We start from the raw sequence: 26860 nt of genomic DNA, 5'->3' as shown, positions 1-26860 counted from the left end.
ATGTTTTGTTACCTACCACCACATATCCACATCAAATTTGGTGTTGAAGGATAAATAAAAATTGAGGAAAAAATGCAGATTGGAAGAGTTTAACTAGAATATAATGACAGTCATGAGAACATAATAGTTCATCTAACATAAATTATACAAGAAAAATAATTTATTGGCATTTGAAAGTTTGTTCAGAGCTATGTTGAAAAGCTGAATTTCCAATTCTTAGAATTAAACCAATAAATAAGATGTGCACATTAATCAGATTAAATGTGTGCATCTCTTTAAGGCCTAGAGAATTTTATTCAAATGAGGAGTTTACTCAAAATAGTAGCGCACAAAATAGTCTGTCAGCTCTATTTAATTCTCAGAGCCTGAAAAATCCATGTTTTTGCCTTGTCTTGAGAGGCTTAACCTATAGCAGGCAGATTAAAGGAAGAAAATTCAACAACATTTCTACTAAGATCCTACAATTACCCGCTGGGCAATGATGTAAGAAATGGGCAGATTGATGACCAGAAGTTAGTGTGTGTGTGGGTCAACAGTATACAGTAGATAGGGCATTTGCCTTGCATACAGCCAACATGTGTTTAATCCCTGACACTCTTATGATCCTCTTAGCATTGCCAGGATTGTTCCCTAAGTACAGAGAGAGGAGTAAGCCCTCCAAAAGACCAAAACACAAAACAAACAAAAGGAAGTCACAGTTGGCCATTACTGATATGATAATGGAATGTGTGACTTTATTAGAAAGTAAAATCTTGGCTCTAGAACATATAAATTAAGAAAGCCAGAGAAAGAAATGAAGGAAGCAGATAGGAAGAGGTAGATGTGGGGTAACAGAGACAAGAATCAGGGACCTTGGAAATACCATGTTGTAGAGATATGACAAATTCTATAAATATTATAAGGATGGGAACCCACCACTAATAATTAAACGTAAAAATGTTCCCATTAACGAAGCAGATTGGGCATTTGGGGCAAGGGTGGAGAGAAGGTGACACTAGTTGTGGGCTTGGTGTAGGATTACTGTATCCCTCAAACTATATTGTGCATTCATTTGAAATGATAGAGTCAAGTAAGAAAATTTATTTGAAATAAAAAGTGACCTTGAGAGCAAGAAGGATATTTTAAAATTGGTATGACTCAAAAACATCTCTTTATAAATGGTCAACTTGACATTAACATTTACTTTACCAACTGCTCTGGGGGATACCTGTGAGAAGATGACCTCATACATTTTACAGTCTACACATATTTTATGAAAGGGCAGCTGACAGAGAATCTATAGAGTTTACACCGAATAGTTTGTACTAAGATGGATGGTCAACGGTTGGAGGTTCACAAAGAAACCTATCAAATCAAGCTATAGTCTTACAACTGAAAATGGGAGTTAGGGCAATGAGTGATTGAAGAGAAATATATTAGAGTGAAGAAGGATGGTGCATTTAATTTAGGCTGCCAAGATGGATGGAATTTAATTTTTGGAGGGGGTGTATCTTGAAAGCAGTGCTCAGGAGGGCTGGGAACAACAATACTTGATCAACATGATCAGATTATTCAGTGTTTGGACCTAGTGATGCAAACAGTACTGCTATACCTAGTATTATATTGAGTACAGCTGGAATCAAACTTGCATTTCTAAACATGTAAGACATTTTATCTTGATCACTAAGCTTTCTTGCCCAACTTCAGCTAGTGAGTTTTATCTGAGGATGGTTAGTGTGGAATTCCTCAGAAACAATTTCACGTCTCATAACTTAACATTTAGGTCCACTAATAAGGTAATCCAACTCTAGATTTATCCAACTCCAGAATTCTCTTATCCCTTAATTTTTTTTTTTTTTGGCTACACGTGTTGATGCTCAGGAATTACTCCTGGCTTTGCCCTCAGAAATCACTCCTGGCTTGGGAGACCATATGGGACGCCAGTCCATAGGAGGCTAGTGCCAGCAAGGCAGACACGACACTTCTTGTGCCACTGCTCCAGCTCCATCCCTTAAATTTTACATCATTTTGATTGGATGTCTGGCCTTTGATTTTGTTTCACTCTATATTTCCTTATCTCTTAAGGTCCAAATCCCCATGAACCACATTTCCTTTTGTCAACCTTTGAAAATCTTTCTCCTCCCCACCAAGATATTGAAAAGAATATAACAACTTTCTATTTTTTTCCTACTCTAAAATACAATCTTTAGACATTTTTAATGAAGATTCGTTTTGAATCAGAAACATTTGCATACTCACTCTCTGTAATCCAAAGTTTAAAAATTCAAAAAGTTCAAAAACGTATATAGGTCTTTGAAGCTATGTCAAAAGTGACATCTTTAGCGGCATTCAAACTGTGTTCTAGCAATTTTAGTTTACATATTTTAAGGGATACACCTGGCAGTGCTTAGGTCTGACTCCTGGTTCTGTGCTCAGGATCACTTTTGGCAAGCCAGGGGGGATCTTGTGGAGCTCCAAAGATCAAACTCAGAGAAGTCAATTATAAGGCAAGTGTCCTATTCACGGTACTATTTTTCTATCCCATTGTCACTTAATTATAATTTTCTATTAAAGAAAACCTAGACCATATCTAGATTTATGTTTTACATTTGTCAATAGGACATTTTAAAATGTTTAAACCTGAAACGCACACACAAACACTTTTAAAAAAAAGTATCATCTGTAGGGCCAGTGTGGTGAAAACACGAAGGCCATCAGGCGAGATAGTCATGTAATTTTCCTATACATGGATGTACATGGAATCTTTTATGCTGAGTGAAATAAGTCAGAGGGAGAGAGATAGACTCAGAATAGTCTCACTCATCTATGGGTTTTAAGAAAAATAAAAGACATTCTTGCAATAATTTTAAGAGACAAAAGAAAAGAGGGCTGGAAGTTCCAGCTTACTACATGAAGCTCACCACAAAGAGTGATGAGTGCAATTAGAGAAATAGCTATACTGAGAACTATCCTAACAATGTGAATGAATGAGGGAAGTAGAAAGCCTGTCTCAAGTACAGGCGGGGGTGGGGTGGGGAGGAGGGAGATTTGGGACATGGTGATGGGAATGTTGCACTGGTGAAGGGGGGTGTTCTTTACATGACTGAACCCCAACTACAATCATGTTTGTAATCAAGGTGTTTAAATAAAGATATTAATTAAAAAAAACTAAGGCATAAGAACTCAGCACTTCCCCTACTTATGACATTGAAATGGAAATATTACCATAAATTTTAACTCTAATTTTCTGACCACTTGGGTCTATTGTTCTTAATACTGTTCTTCAACATTCTTTGTTAACAACTCAACACTACTAAATTAAAAATTATTAGTTTGTCCCTTAGTAAAATATAACCACCTTCAATGTATGTTTTTATTAATATCTTCTGGATTTTTCCCTGTGGTGATGGGTTTCTGAAGAATTTCACTCAGGCAGATACTTGTAGCATAATGAAAATAGAATCTCTCTCACAGCATCAACATGCATTTAGTTGTTATTGGAGTAAGACAATCTGCTTGGAATTTAACATGAGAATCATAACTATGTTTTGGATATGAAATTTGGAGAAAGAGCCTTAGATTTGACATTTTAGAGAAACACTTTGGATGACAAAAGAGGAAAAGACAGCTCCTCGTTTCAATATACAGATATCTATACAACTCCTTTATAGGTTCTTAGTCTGTCAGGGCACTACTTTTCTCTCCTTACTTCAGCCTACTGCTATTCACTCAGATGTACCTCAATCAGATGTCATGGAGAAGGTAGGTATAATTGACTTCACAAGTCAAGTTTTGGAATTAGGAGCTAAATTTCCAGTACCTCTTAAAAATCCCAGAGCAATCTCTGGTGATCCCTTCAGTCTTGGCTGTAGTTTTGAAAGATGAGGCCAATTATTGACTCTTCCCTTTCATCAACCAAAGAAAAAAGAAATTATCTGAGAATCTTTAGAAAGAATGCCTACTTTATTTGAAGGGCATTTTGTTTCTCAAACACCATCATTAAAATATCACCATAATCTGATAACAGCTGGGACTCTAGAAGAAAAGTAATTTTCCAAGATTTTTTTGTTTAGATCCTAAAAAATAAAAAGGACAAGCACCAATACTCATCGCACAACTGCCTCTCCACCTCTCCCTCCACTTCATAAAGTTATTACAGTATCTTGTGCTTTTGACTCAAAGTTAGTCACAGAAATAAATGAAAACCACTATGATTTTTGCATGTGTCTACTCAATGTTAAAGAATCATTTTAAGAGAATGTAAAAAAAGTAAAAAATAATGTCTAATTCAAAAGAGACTCCCATAAATACCTTCAATAAAGAATGACTCAGGAATACACTGTCTCTGGTAAAAAATAGTCTCTTATATATGGAATAATGTAATTCAATATAATTTCTCAATTTTACAATTTATATTAACAAAACAAAAGAATGGATTCCAATGGAATTAAAAAAGTTAAGAATGGCAGGAATTGTACTGTGGTACATAATGGTCAATTTTCTACTAATATAACAAGGGTCTCTAGCGCAAATAAGTGGAATTTGATAATAATTCTTGCTACAAAATACAAAAGAATGACAGGAATATATAAAAGGCAGCCGATTTTATTACTTTCTTTCAAATGCATTGTTACATTCCTGATATCTTTTCTGCTCACAAAAATTCAAGGTATCTTTAATGCTCTTAGAACCTTTCTTTGAAATATTCCTGTTACCTATGTGCCTTCTATAATGTAGGCAGTAAGTAATATTTTTCTAGAGTTCATACAGGGTAGTGTTTAAGGATATGTTTAACTATGTTGGTAACTATCTGGGTTCAAATTCTAACTTTATTATATCCTAGCTCTATGCTCTTGAGTGAGCTATGAAACTTTTAAGTCTTCTTCCTTGGTAAAGTAATTGATTACCACAATACTTTTAGTATAAAACCCCCAAATTTGCAAGAATATAGTACATACTAATTACTTCAATAATTGTTGACAAATATTGGCATTCCAATTACTACTGCCAGCACCACCGCCAGCACTGTCACCACCTCATTATTCGTGTTTCTTGGTGGATAATTTCAAATGAATACTGCTCAGTGGAACACTAATGAAGTAGGTTCACTTTTCTTTGGCCTTCATGATTTCATCTTTACTTAACTGACTAAAAGTCTGATTTATTGTACAATTTTACCAATGCCACTGGTCTCTGCACTATTGTCTATTGCTTGATCAGCCAGTGTAAAGCAGCTATTCGTCTTCCTCCCCTCCAACACTACTGTTGTCTCCAAGGAGATGCTTTTTGGGCCTAGTATGGTCTCTAATTCACAGTCACCTCTCATTCCTTCTCACTTTTATTCAGATAATAATTTCACATCTGATTAAGTGCTCTATAACTTTCAAATTCAATGCCATATATGATTACTTTGATTTATGCCTCCCTAATTAACTCATAAATTTAACGTGTCTTTATAATTACAGGTAAAGTGCCCCATACTTATTTGGAATTGGCGTCTTGCTCTTAGTATCATCCGGGAACACAGAATAAGATCTAAGAATACAGAATAAATGAATGGAGTCATATTTTAAGTGTGTTAATTATTCCTCAAATTAATATTGTCAAGCTGTGAAGTAAATCTTCACTGGACACACAGCACAGCTCAACACTAGGACAACTGGGCTCTTGCGCAATCGAAACTAAAAGAAAATTAGCCTCAAATTAAGACCCATAAAAAGTTACAATAAATTGAAAGGGGATTTAATGAAAAATTCTAGAGGAATTTTAGCTGAGTTGGAAAAAAGTGATAGAATAAAACATATTTATTGCTTTACTTAATAATCACAACTAGGGCTGGAGAGATAGCACAGGAATAAATACTTTGCACACTGCTGACCCAGCTTAGTCCCAGCACCATTAGCCCAACCAGGAGTTATCTCTAAACACTCAGCCAGGAGTAAACCCTGACAACCACTGGGTGTAGAACTGCAAATCAAAATAAAATAAAAAAATATAAAAAAGCAAAACTGTTAAATGAGTATCTTTGATTGAGCATAATGGTGAATAATACAGTTTAATTTCATTGAGCTGGACAGAAAGGCAGTAATATAAATTTTTAAATTTGGGCCCCAAGTGATAAGAGTGGGTAGGGTGTTTGCCTTACACGTGGCTAACCCTGGTTTGATTCCGACACCCCATATTGTCCCCTGAGTTTGCCAGTAGTAATTGCTGAGTGCAGAGCCAGAAGTAATCCCTGATCACTGCCATGTATAGCTCAAAAACAAACAAATAAACAAAAATTTTAGTATTTAAAAGTAATTTTTCTTGTGTGCTAAAAAAGTGAATGTAAAAGCAAACAACCACAAAACCCCAGTCACTATTAATTCATCTCTTATAAACCCATTATCACAGGTATATATTAGTGGTATTTTATATAATTTTATTTTTGGAGTACTAGAGATTGAAGCTAGGGTTTCTCATATTTTTATATAATTACAAAGAAGATATAAATTAAATATTTGCATAAGAGAGATTTAGTGACTAAATATTTTCTTATTGAAATTATGTCTATGCACGAACAGCTATAATGCCTCATTTTAACATCTAGTTGTTTATAGGGTATGAATCTAGGTTTGTCTGAGGTTAACATTTGTATTATCAAATAAAAAAATTTTCTCAAAAAATACCAGACTATAATTGAAATAAACATACTTAGCAAGTTGAAAAACACATTTTTTCCTCTGACTCCAACTTAAAAAAAATAACCTAATTCCTTTGTAAAAGAATTTTTTGTGTATTTAAAATACAAAGTGAAATACTTCTGTTGTCTAATTTAAACTCAAGAAAACAATAAAAAACAATAAAACAATAAAATTACATTAAAATTAAAAAAATAAAATCATTGTCTTCCACAGAGCCAGGCAATGAGAAGTCTGTGGAGTGGAGTGGCCAAAATGGGGCATTTATAGCAGAAAATCTGAACTGCTTAAGTGATGGGTTTTGAGCATTGTATGGTTGAAACTGTCATGTACATGTAACTGTGTATCTCATGATGATTCAATTAAGTCATTTATTTCATTAAATAAAGATAGACATTGTGTCATAATAAAATCACTGTATTTCTTTAAAATGATTGTCCTTCTTACAAATTATTACAATGAAATATTATTTAATTATTAAATTATTAGATTAAATACTTTAGCTATCACATGAAATTATTACACAATTATATGAAAGGTTTTATGCATTATCAGAAACAAAATAGATCAATAATCAGATTATTATTCACAGCATACCCTTGTAAATAATAGATGTTTTCAAATATTTTTTTATTTCTTTCCTTTTAGCAAAATTTATTTTCTTTCAGAAGCAGAACCCAGATTCACATGTGAAACAGAATCTATTGCTGTGAATCTAGTTTTAATATAACTTCAAGGAGGAGAGAGGCTCTTGACAGAACAGTTAACAAAAGAAACTAGGTCACCCACTCAAGACCCAGACTTTGATGTTCATGAAATCAAATGCTTGTTTCAGATGTGCATTGTTATCAAGGAGGCCATTTTTTAGTACTATTTATTTGGACAGAGTATATCTATGAAATAAATGTGGCCAACTAAATTTTCCTACCAAGTAGGTAGGTCAGCCCAACCTTCAAGATGAAGTTAAACATAAACAAATAATAATTTAGGGGTCAGCAACAATGTGGCTTGGTTGCACAATGGAGACCACATTTACTCTCCCTGGGTGGTACATTGAGGCAACTGACCTTAAGAATAGAAGAAGGGATGATGGATGGCCTACTCAGACTCCCTTTGTCACCAAAGCATTTTTCAGCTGTCAAAGGGAGCAGGAACAGGGGTCAGATTTAACAATAGGAGACCACCTGGGGACTAACTACCTAGTCAGCTATACCCTTGGTTAATGACAACAAGCATCTTTCCTTTTAAATCCTGCAACACTAAGCTGCTAGTCATCGCTTTGCTAGTTTATTACACTAATATCAATAAACCAGTACCCAAACTCTGGCTTTATAGTAAACTACTTTGGTGTGTGAACAGGGCTCTAGGTAAATATTTAGATGAGCAGCAATGTCTAACTATATAGAGAAACTCAGAGGCAGTTAGTAGACCAAGAAAACCAGGAAAGAAACTTTCTATGTCAGCTGAGTGTTCATGATAGACAAAACAATTGTGAAGACATGTTAGTTATTTTTATAAACTTTCTACCTTGAATTCCCATAACACTGAAATCAGAGTTTTAAAAGTAACAGGAGCTTATAGCACTCTTACTTATTTTATTTAAATGATAAGGATGCCTACTGTTTCCTGAGTTTATTTTAGCTTCTTAACCCCTGGAATGGATAAGAAATAAAATCAAGGTAAACTCTGTTCTGAGAGCAACCCACATCCCATTCCTGAGTCATAATCCTCCATTTTAGTACACAGAATTTAATTACTTTTGGCCTTTCTTTTCTCTTTCTCTAAAGAATCCCACAATTTTCTTAGAATTAATATTCTCCTGAAAAATAACTATTATGATAAAAAACAAAATGAAGTTCAGATGGTAACTTGTCCTGCTGGGCTGTTCTACCATAATCCAGGAGAAATTCTCTCCTTTCACTGTACTTCTGGGAGGACAAATGCTACTAGTCATTTCATGAATTAAATTAAAAAATAGTATTTCTATAAAATATATGCTGAAAAGACATTACTCTATAATTATATTTAAAAATCAAAGAATGGGCCCTCTAAAAAATTACTTCACATGACTTCTCCCAAGCCTTGTTTAAAGAGTTTTAAAATAGTTGTATGGACTGCTATTTGAAGTTTATTTTCTCAAACCATTTACCCATTTACCAGCCGTTACCTAATCGACAGTAAAAATTGGCTAAAAATGACCATTTAATTCAGTTAAGAGAAATTTCAGACAGGAGGAAAGATGTCTTCTAAACAACAAAATGTTGCGACAGAGGTAGGCGTGAAGAGAAGAAATTCTGAGTTGTAGAACAAAGATAGTGGTCTAAAATCAAGGTGTTGAAAGACTGTTTTCATGAAAGCCATGGTTTGAGGAAGAAAAATTCTTCCTGCAGAGAAATGACAAATAAAGTAGAAACTGAGCAGTTGAATACAAAATTATTCAAAAAGATAGATTCCTGAGCTGTAAACTGTGTGTGTGTGTGTGTGTGTGTGTGTGTGTGTGTGTGTGTGTGTGTGTTTCACAGGACCATCTAAATAGTTCTATGATGACCGGTTCTTGTGAACCTGACATGTCCTGTGGGATTGTGTAACTTGCAGATTAACTGCAGGGGGTAGGAATTAGGTATTTTTAAACCAAGCAAGGAATGTTATAGGAGTAAGGTTCTCATAAATAGGCTTACCTGTTGCAGACGAAGTCTCTACTGCATAGATTTTGTAAGCATTTTAGTTTTTTAGTTTATCCTTAAGAGTTTAATATTTTTCAAATGCCCTGTACAGTCTCTGCATTTAAGACCTCAATTTTTAAATTGCCTCAAGTGTATATAGTAATATTGAGGTATCTTTCGTTCACCACTTGGTTCCCCTCTCTTCCATTGATGTTAGTTCCCCCAGTTTCCCTTCACCCTCTAATTAATTGTCTAAGCTCATTTGTCTTAATTAGTAGGTTATTGTGAGGGGAGAAGGGGTCTGAGCTGCACTTTGTAGTTTTCAGGAATACTCCCTGCTCAGTGCTTAAGGAATACATTCTCCTTTCAGTGCTCAGAGTACCATGCAGCTCCACCATCAAACTTGGGTCATCCCCACAAGAGCATGCACAACCCATTAAGTCATCTTCATGGCCTGACAAAAGGTTTCTAGTGTCATATAGCACTCTTTCTTGGTCCAGAGAGTTAGTACAGCAGGTAAAGTATTTGTCTTGCTTGCAGCTGTCCCAGGTTCAATTTCTGGCACCACATGTGGGCCCCTGAGCACTGCTATGAATGAAGCCTAAAACACAGTCAGGAGTAAACCCTTATTAGACACAGCCAAATATGGTCCAAAACTCCAGAGTAAATAAATAAACTTATTTAAGAGTACTCTTTTAAGTATTGAGAGTTGAGTGCAGGCCCAAGAATAAATTTCAGGGAATACGAGAGCTGTGGCCACTTTATCTGTACATTTTTGCATTTGGAAATAGTTTGATGCAGAGCTGGAGAGATAGCATGGAGGTAAGCTGTCACTTAAGAGTAAAAGACAATTTTCATATGTTCTTTATTAGGAAGAGATCTCTAAACTCACTGAATTAAAACCATAGTGGTTTTATTTTTATTAAGTTAGAGTTCAAATTCAGTTTTACTTTAATAAGTCAAACTTGAGTGTATAATTTGATGAACACAAATTACATCTCATCTCATTGGCCTAGTGAGATGAGCTGTTGGAGGAGGTAACCATCAGCAAGTATGATGCTTCACAGAAAGTATCAGAGGCAAATTTGAACATTTTTTGAACTTGGTTTCTTCATGTCTGTAAGTCTAGAGGTGTAAGTAAAATTTGGAATATAACAATGGCTAAAGTCCTTAGCTTTGTTTCTTGAAACGTGATGGTCTCTGGAAATTTTGTCCTATCTTGACTTTCTCCTTGTCTTAGTTGTAATAGGCCAAGACTTTATGTTCTGTCCTTTTTCCTTTGCTGTGCCTTCACCATGCTTTGAACTTTATATGTAAGAAAAGACCTTAATAAAGTTACTATCTTTATTTCTTTAAAAAAAAAAAGATAGATTCCTAGGGAATTAATAATAAATTTAGAGGTTAGGCAAATTAATTTAAGGCTACAGTTGGAAAGAGGTTCAATGATCCAGGAATTGTGATATTTACATTTTATCTTACAGGAATATTATTTGCACCAAGATGCTTGGGTAATTTTAACTCCTGTGAAATATACTATTTTTTGGGGGGGTCACACCCGGTGGCACTCAGGGGTTACTCCTGGCTATGCACTCAGAAATCTCTCCCGTCTTGGGGGACCATATGGGACGCCAGAGATAGAACTAAGGTCCATCAGGAGTCAGCTGTGTGCAAGGCCAGCACCCTACCAGTGCGCTACTGCTCCAGCCCCTGAAATACACATTTAAAACTGTCTACTTGCTTATTTAATCATCAGTTTAAATTTTCTTTATTAAAAACAAGTTAAAAAGAAAAAGCTTTCAATACCCATAACGTTTTTTCTATTTGAGCAATGAAGAAAAAAAATACCGAAAATCAATTACAGATTTAGAGGTGGACAAAGTACAGGGTGGGGAGAAAAGGTTCTCAGAATGGCTGATATCGCAATTTTAAATTTTAAAGTGAGAGTAACTGCAACATATGCAAATTGATCAAATGAAATAATCAGTTAAAATCTCTCTGAAGAGCAAAAATATGCAGACACACAAAATGATCATTTCTGTTGTTGCCGAATGAAAAGGGAAACAGTTAAATTAAGTTCAGCTTAAAATGCATATAGCGTACTAAATAAAAGTATTGTAATGGAAGAGGGAAAATACAAAATTCAAAATGGAAAAAATCCCTCTGTAGTCAAGGAGCAGATTCTTATGGAACTATAGATAACTAGATACCTAACAAAGTGAAAGACGATCTCGTTCTTGTCTCCCTTTGATCTTCACTATAATCAGGGGAAATCTGAATCCCAGTCCTGTGTTTTCCAAATCTATGTGTTTTTGTGTTTACCAAACTTATTTGTGTCTCACCCCAGCATGTTTTAATAATGTATCACTTACTCTGTCCTGTGTAATCCCTGATCATGTACATTCTCTCTAGCTACAAGTATGGAGCCATATAAAAAAAAAATATAACCAAGGCCTCAAAAGGTATCCATCCTGCTCTGGTGTGAACTTAACTGATCCTGTTAGTGTAAAATAAAAACATTCCCTTTCCATCTCCTGAGTGCCATCTGTTTCTTTTGGGAAAGTGCACTTTACTGCAAAAATATAGAAATTTAGTATGAGGGAAAGGAAGGTCAGCACTGAGATTTTATATTGGTTGGAAAGAGGGGTAGTATTAGTCAAAGCTGAATACAAAGCTTCAGTTCATGTAAGTTTTATTCCTTGAAAAATTCCTTTCTGAATAATTTATGCAAATATATCAATATATATTTAATGTTAATTAACATTAATTTATGCAATGATGTAGATATATAGGCACATATATGGACAAGATGAGATGCAAAGACTTTACTTCTTTCATTACAAGTAAATGAGCTCTAAAAGAACTAAATCCAGAAGTTTGGTCCAATCTCTGTGTTACACTATTCACAAGTGACATTCTATATGTGTGGCATCATCTGTTAGGTAAGTATATAACCAGTAGCTGATATGACTTAAATAAATTTGTGAGTGAGTTAATTATTTTCCCAAATAAAATAGAATCAAGGTGAACTGCTTGATGAATTTCTCCCACATACTTTTCTGTTTGAGTGCAAAGTACAATACAGTATTCGCTGTCTTTCACGGGGTGGTATAGCTGATAACAGTTCTAGAAATGTTTTATGCCATTCTCATCATACTAAAGGCATGTTTGTTGTGATTTTGAGTGCAGTTTGTTCTCTAGTAATACTGATGTAGACTCAAATAATATCCTTTCAAGGTCTTTTAACAATATTCTCCTTTGAAAAAATTGAAAAAATAAGCTTTAAAGACTACCTCAATTCTTTGCTTCAAATGAAGATTGCTCTGGGATAAAACATAAAATATGTATTATTAACACCAGGAGTTGTTAATGTTAGTAATGATAATATGTTATCTCTACCACATGGTGATAATAGGTTTTTTATTATTAAAGTAAGCTTGGCCTTTATTTATAGACATCAGTTAAATCAAAGAAAATGAAAATGTAAAATTACTATACAGCTCAAACTGAAGCCGCTCTTAAGACTCAGTGGGGGAAATATGCATGCATTTTCTTATATATTAAAAAAATACACACTATTTTAGCACATTATTTTATCCACATATATTTGCCTGTAAGGCTGCTGGACAAGGAAAGCTAATTGAAATAAAACACCTTTTACAATGTGACTTTTATTAAAATAAAATCCTTTTTTATTCAACTACCCAAATATAGACAACAGATACTTCTCATTATATTTCCCCACTTTTAATGTAAACATCGAGACATATATTCATAATAGAATGTAATTTACAATGACCATAGAACTTAATTTTATATATTTTCTATTGAGTTTTAGAGATAAATTATCTGAAACATAAGTGAATGAAAATGGCATCTCCATAAGTGGTCCCTGAAATTATATTTTCTACATATGTCCTAGACTGGATGCATTATTGAAGATTTAAAATTCTAGTAAATCTAGTACTTAGGAAGCTAATCCATTTGATTTGATCAATTTATACTAAAAAGTAACTGTGAGAGAGTTAACAAAAGGTCTCAAGTTGAATCATTATTTTTCAAAAGATGAGAGAAAGAAAAAAAACATACAGTACAGACTAATGAAAGACTCCTGATAATGGAATATAGAACCAATTACTGAATATGGAGAGGAAGGGGAAGAATATAACATCTGAAGAGATGTATGGTCAGTGGTAGAGGAGTTTTGGTGGTGGAGGGTGAAGTAAGTTTTATATAATGCCATAAATTCTAACACAATTGTAATTTCTTAAATTGTAAAAAAAACAAACAGACAATTAAAAGCCAAAATTTAGGAACAGGTGCGGAAAGAGGGATCCTGGTATGCTATTGCTAAGAATGTAAATGGATAGTCAAAGGAGAATGCAGTATGAAGATTCCTCAAAAATTTTTTTGTTTTTTTTTTGTTGGAGAAATATACTACTACTCAACCTCTACTGTAAGGTTGAAAACTCCTTTTTTCTTTTAATATAGCATGTTGTTCAATTTTTTTTAACATTAACCATTTTAGTTTTCTCTGGGTCTGAGAGGTAGTAACAATAGTGAGTGGATAATACATTTAACTTGCCCACAGTAGCACCATCATGGCTTTCCAAATCTGTCAGGAGTGATATTTTAGTGCAGAGCCAGGAGTAAGCCTGAGCACATCTGTGGTTTGCACTACAGCTAATGAAGGGGTGTCGTAAATGTTCCTTTTATATTAGACCCTTCTCGACTCTAACTGCACTCTGCTCTTTGTGAAAAACTTCCTACCATGAATTGGTCCTCCTAATCCTCATCTCTATTGTCTCTAGATCATACCCACACTATCTTTTTACTTTCCTTATATCCAACACGAGTGACATTATTCTATGTTTATCCCTCTACCTCTGAGTCATTTTACTCAGCAAAATATTCTCCATGTATATCCATGTATAAGCAAATTTCATGACCCAGAAAGGCTGGGTTAGAGAGCATTCACACCAGCAGTGAATGAGAGTTCCTTTCTCATGGCAGACCCACCAGCACTGATGGTTTTTGTTCTTTGTGATGTATGCCAGTATCTGTGGTGGTGTTAGATGATACCTCATTTTTTTTTGTTTTGTTTTGTTTTGTTTTGTTTTGTTTTGGCCACACCAGGAGATGCTCAAGGATTACTACTGGCTATGCACTCAGAAATCACTCCTGACTTGGAGGACCATATGGGACGCCAGGGGATTGAACCGCAGTCTGTTCTAGGCTAGCATGGGCAAGGCCTTACCACTTTCACCACCACTCTGGCCCTGATTCCTCATTGTTGTTTTAATTTGCATCTCCCTGATGATGAGGATTGTGGAGTGTTTCTGCATGTGTGTTTTGGTCATCTGTATTTCTTCTTTGAGGGAACATCTGTTCATTTCTTTTCCATATTTTTGATGGGGTTAGATTTTCTATTGTTCAGGTCTGCCAGCACCTTATATATGTTATATATTATCTATAATATATATATATATATATATTAAAGATTAGCCCTCAGGTATTGGGTGAATAGTATCCTAGATACTGTTTCCTTTAAAGTGCAGAAACTTCTCAATTTTATGTAGTTTTATTTCTTTAATCTTTGCTTTCACTTGCTTAGACAGTGGTGTTTCCTCCTAGAAGATGCTTTTAGTTTCAATGTCATGGAGTGTCTCTATGGATCGTATGTTCTCAGTTCTAATATCAGTCTTTAATTCATTTTGATTAACCTTTATGCATGGTTTCAAAGACAGGTCTGAGTTCATCTTTTTGCATGTATTGAGTTTTCCCAACACCACTAATTGAGGAGGCTTTCCTTGCTCCATCTTGTATTTGTTGATGCTTTATCAAAAATTAATTGGTTGAACCTGGAGGTCAATCTCAGAATACTCAAAGGGTTTGTCTTTGTTCCATTACCATGCAGTTTCGATGACTATTGCTTTATACTACCTACAGTATAGGGTTGGGGAAAGTGATGCCTCCTATCTTCTTTTTTCCACGGATTGCTTTAAGCATTTGTTCTTCCAAATGAATTCCAGAAGCGTTTGAAAAAGGTCATGAGTATCCTTAGAGGTGTTGCATTAAGTCTATACAATATTTTGTGAAGTATTGCCATTTTAATTATGTTAATCCACCCAATCAGTGAGCAGGGTATATGTTTCTATTTCTTTTCCATTTCTTATTTCCTGAAGCAATGTTTTACAATTTTCTTTGTATAGGACTTTTAGCACTTTAGTTAATTTGACTCCAAGTTACTTGATTTTTCTGAGGCACAATTGTGAATGGGGTTGTTTTTGTAATGTGATTTTTTTGTCTTTATTTGTATATAAAAATGGAAAAGGGCCGGAGTAATAGCAGAGCACAGAGCACTTGCCTTGCATGTGAACAACCCAGGATGGATCTGGGTTTAATCCCTGACATCCCATATGGTTCCCTGAGCCTGCAGGAGTGACTTCAGAATGTAGAGCCAGGAGAAACCTGTTTTATGCCAGGTGTATCCCCCAAACAAAACAAAACAAAAAAACAAAATGATCTGGGTGTTTAGTGTTAATTTGTAGCCTGCCACTTTACTGTACAAATCTAGTTTCTAGAAGATTTTTGGTAGTCTTTAAGATTTTCTAAACATACTATTATTTCATCTGCAAACAGTGAGAACTAGACTTCTTCCTTTCCTATTTGGATGTACTTGATATCTTGCTATAGAAGGTATTTCCAGTATTATTATGAATAAAGGTGGCAAGATAGGGCAACCTTGTCTTGTGCCGTATCTTCCATAAAAGGCTTTTAGTTTTTCCTCCTTGAGTATAATATTTGCCATGGGCTTCTGGTAAATGGTCTTGAATATATTTAAAAACGTTTCTTCAATTCCCACATGTTGAGAGTTTTTTTTTTTTTATGAATGGGTGTTGGATCTTGTCAAATGATTTATTTGCATCTATTAATATGATCATTATGATTTTTAATTTTTCTTTTGTTGACATGGTGTATTATATGTTGATTGACTAGCATATGTTAAAACATCCTAACATCTCTGAAATGAATGCTACTTGATAAACCATTGGATTCTATTTGCATGGATTTTGTGAGCATCTTTGCTTCTGTGTTCATCCAGGACAATGGTCTGAAGTTCTCTTTATTGTGACATCACTGTTTGCTTTTATTATCAGGGTAATGTTACCTTCGTAAAAACTATTTAGGAATGTTTCTGTTTCTTCAATTTACTGGAAGAGCATGGTTCTCTTGAAATGTTTCAAAGAATTTGCTAGTGAGTCCATCAAGTGGGCCTGGGATTTTGTTTTTAGAAAGACTTTTTAATTACCATTTTAATTTCATTAATAGTGATAGGCCTGTTAAGATATGTCAGATCATCTTGGGACATTAGCGCCCCAGATAACTTGGGATGTTTTAGGAGTGAAGAATTTGGTGGGAGAAATATATTTATCTCTTATAACCTTTTTATGCTTAAAGTTTGTGTTGTCTGATATTAGTATGGACATCCCATACATTTTCTTTTTTCTTTTTGGGCTACACCTGTTGACATTCAGGGGTTACGTCTGGTTATGAGCTCAGAAATTGCTTCTGGTTTGGGGAACCATATGGGATGCTGGGGAATTAAAGCACATTCTGTCCTAGGTTAGTGCATGCAAGGCAAATGCTATATCACTTGATCTGTTCCGGCCCTATGGCCATCCCAGTCTTTTTAGGGGAGTTGTTTGCTTGAATAATTTTCCTTCAACATTTTACATTGAATATATGTTTGCTCTGTTCTGAGGTATATGTTGCAGGTAGTAAAATGTTCGATTCAATATTTTGATTCATTTATTCTCTTAATGGCTGCATTTAGTCCATTGATGTTGAGAAAGATGATTCTTCTGGGATTAAGTGTCACCTTAGTGTAGGTGTTTGCTGTGGTTCTTGGGTCTGTCTTGCTTTAAAGTAATCCCTTCAGCTATATTTTTAAAGTTGGTTTTGATTATATAAAGTCTCTGAGCTGTTGTTTAATCTGTGATATTGTTTATCCTTCCTTCAAATCTGCATGAGAATATAATTGGGTAAAATATCCTTGAGGAAACATTCATTTCGTTGAATTATGTTTGTATATCCCACCATTGCCTTCAGCCTTTAAGAGTTGCTTGTAATAAATATGCTGTAAATCTTAAAGGTGATTATTTTAAAAATATAATTTCCCGTTTTGATTGTGCTGCTTTCAGTATTCTATCCCTATCTGTGGTTTTCATGATTATGACTATTTTGTGCCATTGCATGTTTTTCTTTGGATCTCTTGTATCTGGTAATCTTCTTGATATCCAGAATATGTTTGCACGTACTCCTTTAGTTCTGGGTATCTGCTCAGGAATTTATGTCCTTTATTTTTGAATTCTTCAATTGGGTTACCTTCCTGGGTTTCTGGACCTCATGATTCTATCTTGTTTTTACTGAGCTTATCTCAGAGTTCTATTGTCGCTGTTTGCTTTCTTTGATGATTTTTTCCAGCCTCTCCTGTTATATGGAGGCGTTATGCAGCTCATCTTCTACATCACTGATTCCATCCTTAGTGGCTCTTATTCTGTTGGTGAGGCTTTCCAATGAGGTTTTCATTTAACCTACCAAGTTTTTTTGCCATGATATTTCTGTTTGTAGTTTTCTCATTTCTACTCTCATATTCTTTTGAGTCTTTGTGATTATCCGTTCCATTATTTCCTTAAGTTCATAGAACATCCCTAACATTTGCTCTCTAAAGTTCTGATCAGTGATGTTATATAGGTGACAGGTGTTGGTTGGGTCTCCAGAACTAGTACCATCAGTGATAAGGCATTGTGGGGTTCTGCATAGTTTTCCCATTGTAAATTTGATGCATAGTAATGTTATTAAGTGTTGTGTTGCAGCTCCTTGACCTGAAGTAATGAGCAGCAGAGTGATGCTGAGCAAAGCCAAGTGGCTTTGCTCTTGCTGGTCTGACATATTCAGTTAAATTCAAGTTGGGTTTTTTACCCCAAAACTCCAACCACAACTGACTGGTTGCTGCATCTAGGTTTAGGTTGATGTACCAGACATTTGATTCCAGCTGGTGCTTTTTTAATTGAGAATCTGGCCATTGCTTACACCATTCCTTCATGTCTGACAAACTCATCTGGCTCCAAACTAGGGTTTTATTCCCCAAACGCTGTCCACAGCTGTTCACATCTGGGCCTGGGTTAATATACTGGAGGACTGATTCCAGCTGGGACTTTTCTAACCCAATCACAGGCCACTACTTAGACAGTTCCTGCTGATCTGACCATAGATTTTTTTTCTAAAAGTAATATCACTACTAGTAAATGAGTGAAAAATTATTTTTTTCAAAATTTTTTTTTTTGCTTTTTGGACCACACACTGTGATGCTCAGGTGTTACTCCTGGCTATGCACTCAGAAATCTCTCCTGGCTCGAGGGACCATATGGGATGCCAGAGATCAAACCAGGAGCGATTTCTGAGTACATAGCCAGGCATAACCCTTGAGCTGAGTCACCTGGTGTAGTTCAAAATATGCCAGGTCTTCAAAAAACTAAAACAATGTAATGCTAACCAGCATCTTCCTAGAACCCCATATTATATTGATCTATAGCAAAGGAGAGTCACTATGGCATTTGGAATCATGGAAGGCATCCATGTATCACAGAATACAACAAAAAAAGTAAAACCAACAATAAGACAGGAAAATATCACTGAATATTAAAAACAATCCTACAAGACTAACAACATTCAATTTTTCATCAACTGAAGAATTTGGATTTTGGAAAAATAACATAGCAAATATGTTTTAATGTTTGTCATCTGCATTAATATGTATTAATATGTATTAATAACATTTGTTTTTATTGTAAAACATACTAAATCATCACTGAAGAACCATTGATAGCATTTACTACAGATTTACATGATACTTTTCATCTGCCTGTACTATTTAACAATTCATAAATAATTTTTTTGTATTTTATATTTTGGGCCACACCCTGTAGTGCTCAGGGGTTACTCCTAGCTCTGCATTCAGAAATTGCTCCTGGCAAGAGCAAGGGACCATGTAGGATGCTGGGGATCAAACCTGCTTCAGTGTAATGCAAATGCTCTACCCACGGTGCTATTGCTCTGGCCCCAGAAATTCACCAATATTTTCTTAAACCACTCATCTAGCTTTTTAATTAATGTGACACATGATCATTACATAATACTAATTTCAAGTATTATATACTGTAATGTCAACTCAAATTATTTATTTTCTGTGTAGTTCTTTCTTTTCTTTTCTTTTTCTTTTTTTTTTGTTTTTGTTTTTGGGTCACACCCCACAGCGCTCAGGGGTTACTCCTGGTTCTATGCTCAGAAATTGCTCCTTGCAATTTGGGACGCCGGGATTTGAACCACCGTCCTTTGGTATGCAAGGCAAACACCCTGCCTCCATGCTATGTCTCCGGCCCCTAGTTCTTTATTTTCAAATGCACAGATTGACAAAGTATTTTTCTAAAAAAACAACCAAATATTTCTCAAATGTTCATGTATCAAAGCACTTAAATGTGTTTGATTCTTTTCATTTGAGTTTAATAATATTTACTTTTTTATTTTTTTTAATCATTTTTAAAGTAATACATGATCTTGATGAAATATTAAACATATTAGTAGAACAAATCTGAGTCCCAACACTCAAAGATACCCAGTCTAATGTTTTTTAATATTTCCCTTTTAGTAAGTTTCTGGGGGCAAAGGAAAGAGTATTGATATTAAGGATAGTTAAAATGATGCCCAAAACAAAAAAATGACTATACAAGCAGAAGTTTTTTTTTTTCTAGTTTGGGGGGGCCACATCCAGTGGTGCTTAGAGGTTACTCCTGGCTCTGAGCTTACTACTCACTCTGTCAGTTTTGGGATCTGCTAGGATGGCAGGGATCAATCCCAGGTTGGCCTCATGCAATGGTAACACCCTACCTGCTGTGCTCTCTTCAGTGCCAGAAGTTAGTTTTATTTTTTTAAAATGTAGTTTAAAATACATACAGTAGAACAATCAATCCTGTCTACCTCAAACTCACAAAACATTTTTTAATATGGTGGCTCCCTTGACCTGTAGCATGAGTCCAGATTTGAGATTTCTTAGAAAAATCTTATTTTTACATGCACATCACATGCCAGCCTACTAAAATCTCTGAAGAAGAAGTACAAGAATCTGAGATAAAACACATTGTTTAGAAGATGTCATGCAAATTTGGAAAGCATGCTTTTGGTAGTCAAACACTTGCAAAGTGAAAATGACAACCCAGTAGAACATTACAGCTGAAAGTGTTTTCAAGATGAAATCAGAGACTTTAGGTGGCCTTCAGCCTAATTAAAATGTTTAAAGAGATTTAATTACTAAATGCCAATTCATACAAATGTAAAGATCATTCCTACTGAGACTGTTTGATGAATTGAATGAATTTTTTAATCAACTGTTTGGCAAGCAGTTTAAGTTTTCTTGTTTGTAAACAGCGAAACTAATTCTAAACATATTTATACACATCTTGACAAGAAATATTGCCCTGTAATTAATCATTTTCCAGTCCCAATCCAGACAAATAAAAATACAGGTCCAAATTCTGTATTCCCTTTTTCTATAAAAGTCACATACATAAATTACATTAAATATGTCTGATATGTGCACAATACACTGGTCTTCTTAGGCAAAACATGCTTGACAATGTTCATTTAGACTATTTTCAATTATGAGTTGATAAATGAATTTGTCTACAAAGATGTACATTAGGAGTTTTAATAAGGTTTGATTAAAAAGACTTTAAAATATAAGTTTAAGATGTGTTTTAGTTTATGGGTCAGAAAAGGTGATGCTCAGAAATTACTTCTGGCTCTGTACTCAGGGACTCATTCTTGGCAATACTTAGAGAACCATATTTGATTCCAAGATTCTAAGGGGGAGGGCAGCTGAATGCAAGGCAAATGCCTTACCAGCTGTATTATTTCTCCTGCTCTAACATGTAATTTTTAAAGTAACAGTTGTGCTCAAAGTGGTTAACATTGAACATTATGTTTATTTTAATGTTTAAAAAAAAATCATCACTAGCAATTAGATCATGAAAGTATATTGTACTTTGCCTCACTAGTTTTATCTAACATGTACTCTCAAGATGTGCAAGTTGGGGAATCATTCTCAAGGTAGGTACCGAGTTAAATTCAAGGTCTATAAAATGGAATTAATTTTTATAAAACAATCATTTTGCCTACTTTTTCTAGGATTTCGACCTCATTTCCCAAATGCAATAATACTGGAAATACCATAAAACACTGCAATCTAAGCTCCAAAATTCACTAGCAAGTTGAACTGCGGCAATGAGAAAGAAAGAATATTATTAAGTCATTACAGAAAAACAGCTGTTTGTATAATAAAATGTTATGCTTTTATAAATGTGCAGGAGTGGGACATTTCTTCTGCTATTCTTTTAGTATTTACTGAGTAATTACTACATGGCAGGTACTGGAACAGATGGAAGCTATAAAATACAGCAAACCTCTGGTTTGAAGATGCTTACAATTGTGAATGTGGAAGGGAGAAGGGCTGTGTGGAGGGGAAGGAAAAGATCATTGACTCCAATGAAATGTGCATACAGAAAATGTCATACATTAAAAGGGAATATTGAATCACATTATAAGAATCTTAGGTCACAAATAAGCTTTATTACATGGTTTGAAAATCTGAAATCACATAAACAAAAATCTCACCCAAATCACACAAGAAATCACTATATTAGTTAAGGAGAATTTTATATAAAAAAAAAACTAAACATTTTAGAAAATCAAGATATTTACTTTTTAAAAAATGGCTTAAGGGACCAGAGAAATATACATCAAATAAGTCTCTTGCCTTGCATGTAGTTAAACAGTGTTTGATCCCAGAAAACTAGGAATATACCCGAACGTATAGCTGGGTATGGCTCTAAATAACCAAACAAACAAAAATTGGATTCAGGTAAAATATTTATATAGTTTTGGCAACTTCATTTTTAAAAGTATATCAAAATGCATGAAGTATTCATAAACATCAATAGCTATAAACCATGTAATGGTCAACAAAATGGGACTTGATAATTTTCAAATCACTCCTCTCATAACACTATGCAATAATAAAAATAGTGCTAAGTATTTTCATATTTATTAAGCTAAAAAGAGCTTCATGTAAAAGAACTATGTATTTTTTCATGTAAAAGAACTATGTATTTTCTTTTTTTTTTTTTTTTTTTTTTTTTGGGCCACACCCAGTAACGCTCAGGGGTTACTCCTGGCTATGTGCTCAGAAGTTGCTCCTGGCTTGGGGGACCATATGGGACACCGGGGGATCGAACTGCGGTCCGTCCAAGGTTAGCGCAGGCAAGGCAGGCACCTTACCTTTAGCGCCACCGCCCGGCCCCAGAACTATGTATTTTCATGCACGATAAAGACAAAAATTTAAAACCATCTGCTGGGTAAAAATGCAAGACTATGGAGAGTACTGGACCATTTTTTAACATAGAATCTATATATATGAGTGTATGTACATGTATAAGCATGATAAGCATGCAAATATATCAAAAGGATAAAAAGAAAAGCTGCACCTAAATTCTGACTATAATTGTTTAAACTACATAAAAATATTGCATTCTTTGATCACATATAAATAAAACTTCTCCCTTCATAAATAAAGCCATTATTTTGATTGTCTACTTAATCAGTTATTCTTGGTAATATAAAACTCAAATTCCATTAAGAGACAGATGAAAGCAGCATAAAAATATGATCTAACATCAAATATTACATGCTTTGGGGGGGCACACCCAGTTATGCTCAGGTGTTACTCCTGGCTATGTGCTCAGAAATCGCTGATGGCTCAGGGGACCATATGGGACTCCAGGGATAGAATCCAGGTCCATCCTGGGTCAGTCGCGTGCAAGGCAAATGCCCTACTGCTGTGCTAGCACTCCAGCCCAATCAGCTAAATTGGTTTTGTTCCCTGGCAACCCACATGGTCCCTAGAGTCTGCCAAGAGTAATTTCTGAGTGCAGAGCCAGTAGTAGCCCTTGCGCATCTCTGGAGTTGCCTCTCAAACCCTTAAAATTAAGGAAATCTCAAGACCTCTCTCTCACAAGAAGTACATCTGTTTTCTTAAAGAGAAACAAGCAAAGAGTAACACCTCATGAGCAGTAGAAAACTAACAAACTTTCTGTTGAACTTCAAGTTTCAGAGGCTTCTGATAAAAAAAAATATATGGGTGGGTCTTGAGCTCTGGTCCTTTGGGCCTGGGAGGGCCTTCCTCCCTTCCTGGAGCAGGATTTTCAGCCGGCATGTGCTGGCTCCTGGCAGACCTCCGTATGTGCCAGGGGCCACTTGGCCCAGCCTAGGGTAGGGGGGCCCGGACCTGGGTCACCCGACCCCCCTCTCCCCCTTTCCTCCGGATCTCCAGGTGGGTTTCTGGGAGGACCTGATGGGGCACCCTGGGTTTTCCCCACTCCCAGGCCAGCTGTGGAGATTGGCCTAGGGTGGGGCTTGAGCTCTGGTCCTTTGGGCCTGGGAGGGCCTTCCTCCCTTCCTGGAGCAGGATTTTCAGCCGGCATGGGTTGGCTCCTGGCAGACCTCTGTATGTGCCAGGGGCCACTTGGTCCGGCCTAGGGTAGGGGGGCCCGGACCTGGGTCACCTGACCCCCCTCTCCCCCTTTCCTCCGGATCTCCAGGTGGGTTTCTGGGAGGACCTGATGGGGCACCCTGGGTTTTCCCCACTCCCAGGCCAGCTGTGGAGATTGGCCTAGGGTGGGGCTTGAGCTCTGGTCCTTTGGGCCTGGGAGGGCCTTCCTCCCTTCCTGGAGCAGGATTTTCAGCCGGCATGGGCTGGCTCCTGGCAGACCTCTGTATGTGCCAGGGGCCACTTGGCCCAGCCTAGGGTAGGGGGGCCCGGACCTGGGTCACCCGACCCCCCTCTCCCCCTTTCCTCCGGATCTCCAGGTGGCTTTCTGGGAGGACCTGATGGGGCACCCTAGGTTTTCCCCACTCCCAGGCCAGCTGCGGAGATTGGCCTAGGGTGGTGCTTGAGCTCCTGAGATTGGCTTGGGGGGTGGTGTTTGATCTGTGGGGTGGCAGATAGCTGGTCAGTTATACTCAGCTGTCACTGGCAATTTCATACTAGTCTACATGATGCAAACCGCGTGGGGGCTAGTGCCCCCGTGCGAACATATACTCCTCCCAACCATCAGTACCCCCGATTTACCCTTCTTAACTTCAATAATACACAGTTCTAATCTCAGACCAAAGAACATACAGTGGATCTAACAATCCCAGAACTATTTAGAAGGACATAAATTAAACACATATATCTTTTAAATATTTTATATTTTCTTTAACAGCTGTAACTCTCTCTATATTCTTCTACCATGATGTTTCTATCCACTTTTCATCTTGTCTTTTCTTTGTAAGCTGTTCAGTAAGGATTGTTGGTGGAACTGTCCGTCAGTTTAATGCCTATGATTGAACTATGTCATGGAAATTGCTGGTCTTGTTCCTATTGCCTCCAAATGGGCCGATAACGCTTCATGGCATTGATCTTTGTTTGCATAGACACATTAAAATAGGAAAATACTATACCTACAGATAAGTTCTTATCTAATAAATCTCAGTACAATGTACCTTACACCCTGAACATTGATATAATGACCTGGCACAGGCCTCAGAAGAAAGGGCATCCTCCATTCACGCCAGAACCAGGCAAGCTATCTACGAAACATCCAAGGTCTTTTATAGCAACAGCTGGAAGCAGTCCTCTACCAGGAAAGACACTACCAAGGGTCTGACATCGACCTCCTAAAAAGAGACTTCCGTTTACACTGAGAAGACTTGACAACAACAATGACCTGCTCTACAGGACATGGTTCTCTCTAGTGCCCCTTAAGTGTGAGGTGAAACGAGAGGATGCTCTGCACCATCCTGACTGCAATATGGGATATGCAGACTCCAGGACCTTTAATACAGAAGCATGATACCAACAACAGAGACTATGTGAGGAATGAAGGTGTATTGCCACTACAGACGATGACTTGAATTGGACAAACTAGTTTGCCTGGAGCCTAGAGTCAGTCCTGTGCCAGGAAACTTCAGGGGTAGGGTCTCCTTGTATTTAGACCATAATTTTTCTTTCCATGTCCCTTATATTTTGGTGGGCCTATGCAAACAAATGCCACTCTAACACCATTTTTTACTATTTTCCCTTGACTCCAATCCTTAAGAAAAACAACCCCCTAAAACTTTTGAGGTTAACTTAAACTAGTAAGCATGTGCATGGAACTAGATAAATGTACTTTGCCCTCAATGTTTAAGGAGTTACATAAGTCTAATCTCTTTGGATTATATTGTGTGCTGCTAAGAAATAGTATGTAATACAACTGGGGATTTGAGGGACAAAGTAATTGTATTGTACATGGGTTCAGTTTTGTTTTTCTTAATGTTCTTTGGTTGAAAGTTCAAGGCTGGGATATCATCGATGGGACTACCGAGAATTCTGCTTATGGGTGATTGGGCTTCCACTGTAACTTTACCCTGTCCTCTTTCTTTGCATCTTTGTTGTCATAATTAAAAAATAAAAATAGTTTAAAAAAACATAATTCACTGGAGTAAATGCTGCAAAAAATATATATATGAATGTGAAAACAGGCAGTCATTAACACATATGTACTTTAAAAGTAGCAGAGGAAGTTAAAAGGTCTCAAAATTATGTTGGTCCTAAAGACATTCAAAGGGAAATATGTGAAGATTTTAACTTCCTGATGATTAGTCAGGATACTTCCAAGTCTTTGAAATCAAGATATTAAACAGGAATAGTTCAACCACCCTTGACCCCAGAATATAGAATGAAGATTAAAAAAAAAATTGAGGGGAAGTAAAATGAAGTAAAGAGGCCTGGAAGAAAGAGGTCCTGGGTTAATATATTTAGAGGTATGTTATGTGTATATATCTCAACAGCAGAGCCAACAAGACTGGAACCACAGTAATCAAACTGAAAGTTAGCAGGTTACAGGCAAGCTAAAAAGGTAGAAGGGAATATGGTAAAACTAGTGGAGGGAATTTGGCATTATGGTATCTGGTGCAGGAACATAGTACATTAAGTTCAACTATTAATAACTTCGTAAATCATAATGTCTTAATTAAAAAAGAAACTTTAATATCAACATTTTGGTAGCAGTGACAAGCATATCAGCACATTTAAATTTTGTTACTGTTATTTGGCCATACAAAATAAATCATTTTTATTCTGTCATTATTTAAAAATAATTCAATGTTTTTAATAAAAAGAAATTGTATTGGGGCCAGAGAGATAGCATGGAGGTAAGGCATTTGTCTTTCATGCAGGAGGTCATCGGTTCGAATCCCAGTGCCCCATATGGTCTCCTGTGCCTGGCAGGAGCAATTTCTGAGCCTGGAGCCAGGAATAACCCCTGAGCACTGCCGGGTGTGACCCAAAAACCCAAAAAAAAAAAATAAGAAATAGTATTATAAAAAGTAAGAACATTGTGC

General features: G+C 36.1%; 1 protein-coding gene and 1 non-coding gene across 2 annotated transcripts in view; both read right to left on the bottom strand.

Moving 5' to 3' along the window:
• Positions 1-26860, bottom strand: part of SUCLG2 (succinate-CoA ligase GDP-forming subunit beta) — a 318225-nt gene that overhangs the window by 41094 nt on the left and 250271 nt on the right. The window lies entirely within an intron of this gene.
• LOC126014880 (small nucleolar RNA U109) lies at positions 13739-13817 on the bottom strand. Its single transcript, XR_007497840.1, has one exon. It is a non-coding gene; the product is annotated as a small nucleolar RNA U109 (small nucleolar RNA).

Source organism: Suncus etruscus, chromosome 7 (assembly GCF_024139225.1).
Source record: "Suncus etruscus isolate mSunEtr1 chromosome 7, mSunEtr1.pri.cur, whole genome shotgun sequence".
Lineage (NCBI taxonomy): Eukaryota > Metazoa > Chordata > Mammalia > Eulipotyphla > Soricidae > Suncus > Suncus etruscus.
This window is presented reverse-complemented; position numbering and strand designations above follow the sequence as displayed.